Raw genomic sequence first — 3,562 nt, forward strand, 5'->3', positions numbered from 1 at the left:
AATATATGAGAAATAAGACCCGGGGGCCGTAGGTTTCACTAGTGGCTTCTCTCTCGAGAAAAATAGCAAATGGTGGGTAAAAAAATTACTATTGGGCAATTGATAGAACTTCAAATAACTATGACGATATCCAGGCAATTATCATTACATAGGCATCACGTCCAAGATTAGTAGACCGACTCCTGCCTGCATCTACAACTATTACTCCACACATCAACCGCTATCCAACATGCATCTAGTGTATTAAGTTCATGGAAAAACAGAGTAATGCAATAAGAACGATGACATGATGTAGAGAAGATCCATTTATCTATATGGCAGTAGATATAGATCTCGTCTTTTTATCCTTAGTAGCAACTATACATACGTGTCAGTTCCCTTTCTGTCACTGGGATCAAGCACCGTAAGATTGAACCCACTACCGGGCACCTCTTCCCATTGCAAGATAATTAAATAGATCGAGTTGGCCAAACAAAACCCAAATATCGGAGAAGAAATACGAGGCCATAAGAGATCATGCATAAAAGAGATCAAAGAAACTCAAATACTTTCGTGGATATAAAAACATAGATCTGATCATAAACTCGAAGTTCATCGATCCCAACAAACACACCGCAAAAGAGTTACATCATATGGATCTCCAAGAGACCATTGTATTGAGGATCAAGAGAGAGAGATGAAGCCATCTAGCTACTAACTACGGACCCGAAGGTCTACAAAGAACTACTCACGCATCATTGGAGAGGCAACAATGGAAGTGGTGAACCCCTCCGTGATGGTGTTTAGATTGGATCTGGTGTTTCTGGACTCTGCAGCGGCTGGATGAATATTTCGTTGACTCCCCTAGGGTTTTGGGAATATTTGGGTATTTATAGAGCAAAGAGGCGGTCTGGGGGCACCCGAGGTGGGCACAACCCACCAGGGCACGCCAGGGCCTCCTGGCGCGCCCTGGTGGGTTGTGCCCCCCTCGGGGCACCCCCAGCTGCAACCAGGGCCCATCCGCTTCCTTTTGGCCCATAAAAAATCATCGTAAAGTTTCATGCCATTTGGACTCCGTTTGATATTGATTTCCTGCGATGTAAAAAATATGGAAAAACAGGAACTAGCACTGGGCACTATGTCAATAGGTTAGTACTAAAAAATGATATAAAATGATTATAAAACATCCAAGATTGATAGTAAAACAGCATGGAACAATCAGAAATTATAGATACGTTGGAGACGTATCAGCATCCCCAAGATTAACTCCTACTTGTCCTCGAGTAGGTAAGTGATAAAAATAGAATTTTTGATGTGGAGTGTTGTTCATCAAGTCATATCATATTCTTTTCTTTATAGCATGGACATTTGGAATTTTATATGATTCAAAGCAATAGTCTAGTTTTGACATAATAATTTAGATACTCAAGCATATCAGCAAGCAACCATGTCTTTCAAAATATCAATGCTAAAATAAGTTATCCCTAGCCCATCATGCTCAAACATTGATCCATTCATGAAACACACTCGAATATTAACTACACCCAATAATTGAGCATGATCATATTGCCTCCTAGTCGGTGCTTTTTATGAGAGAAGATGGAGACTCAAATTTCAAAATAAAAATTGCATAAAGTAAAAGAACATCCCTTCGCAGAGGGAAGTAGGGATTTGTAGAGGTGCCAGAGCTCAAAGAGAAAAATTTGAGATAAAAAACATTTTGGGAGGTGTATCCATCCCACCAATGAAACGACTTAGAGTTCCCAATACTTTCCATGCTTAGGTATATCATAGGCGGTTCCCAAACAGAAAATAAAGTTTATTCCTTTTTCCACCATAAGTTTCACTTTCCATGGCTAATCGTATCCACGGGCGCCCTCCATACCAAAACTTTCCAAGGAATTTATTATTTGACAACATAAAGTAAATTCATTTCTTTTTGCATTTCGGGATTGGGCATCCCTAATACCTTTGCCTTCCTCTCGTGCAATGACAAGTGAATAAACACTCGTCTTGAGAATAACACATCTAGCATGGAAAATATTAGCCACCCCTCACCGCTCCGTGAGCGAAACAAACATACAAAAGAGAAGTTTATTTTGAATATTAGAGATGGCACATGCAAATTTTCTTATAACGGCAAAAGATACCACATATAGGTAGATATAGTGGACTCATGTGGCAAAACTGGTTTAAAGGATTTTGGATGCACAAGTAGAGGTCATACTTAGTGCAAACTGAAGGCTAGCAAAAGATTGGGAAGCGACCAACCAAGAAATGAATAATCTCATAAGCAAGCATTAAGCATAATTAACACCGAATAATGCACCACAAGTAGGATATAATTTTCATTGCATGACTATTGACTTTTGTACTTGCATAGGGAATCACGAACCTTAACACCCATATTCTTACTAGAGCACAATTACTTATCAACATAGCTCACATATCACATCATCATATTCAAAACTATTACTAAGAATCAAGTTTATTTTGTACAATGATCTTCATGACATTTTCTTTACTTTATCCTTCTTGGATATCTATCACTTTTGGACTAATTTTCATGTGTTGCTTTTCATAAGCTCAACCAAATATAAGTGAAGATCATGAGCATAACAAATTTTCTTTCTCTCAAAATAATTTAAGTGAAGCAAGAGAGAATTTCTTCAAAATTTTACTAACTCTCAAACAAATCTAAGTGAAGCAAAAGAGCATTTCTTCAAAAATACTAAGCACACCGTGCTAAAAAATATATAAGTGAAGCACTAGAGCAAGTCCTAGCTCATAAAAGATTTAAGTGAAGCGTAGAGAGCAATTCTAACAAGTCATGACATAATTTTGGCTCTCTCAAAAATTTGTGTCTAGCAAGGATTGATAACTTAAAACACAAAATAAAACAAGCAAAGACACATATCATACAATACGCCCCAAGCAAAACACATATCATGTGTCGAATAAAAATATAGTCTCGAGTAAAATACCGATAGTTGTTGGAAGAAAGCGGGGATGCCACTCGGGGGCATCCCCAAGCTTAGTTGGTTGCTCATTCTTGGATAATAGCTTGGGATGCCGGGGCATCCCCAAGCTTAGGCTCTTACATCCTTCCTTCATCCATCGTAAGATAACCCAAAACTTGAAAACTTCAATCACACAAAACTCAACAAAGCCTTCGTGAGATCCATTAGTATAAGAATAATAAACCACTACTATAAGTGCTGTATCAAACCAATTCATATTTTGTGTTTGTATTATATCTACTGTATTCCAACTTTTCTATGGCAAAAACTCATCAAAGAAAACCATAGAGCCATTGAAATAAGCGTACAACACAAAGAAAACAAAATCTGTCAAAACAGAACAGTCTGTAGCAATCTGACTATTTCGAATACTTCTTTAACTCCAAAAACTCTGAACAATTAGGACGGCCTGAGAAATTTGTATATTGATCTACTACAATTGGAATGGATATTTTATTGCTCTCTGGTAAAAAATGAAAATTTAATTTCTTGAGCATAAACTTTCTGTTTTTTTCAGCAAGATCAAACAACTATTGCCCAAGAAGATCCTAAAGGCTTTACTT

This window comes from Triticum aestivum, chromosome 7A (genome assembly GCF_018294505.1).
Source record: "Triticum aestivum cultivar Chinese Spring chromosome 7A, IWGSC CS RefSeq v2.1, whole genome shotgun sequence".
In the NCBI taxonomy this organism is placed as follows: Eukaryota; Viridiplantae; Streptophyta; class Magnoliopsida; order Poales; family Poaceae; genus Triticum; species Triticum aestivum.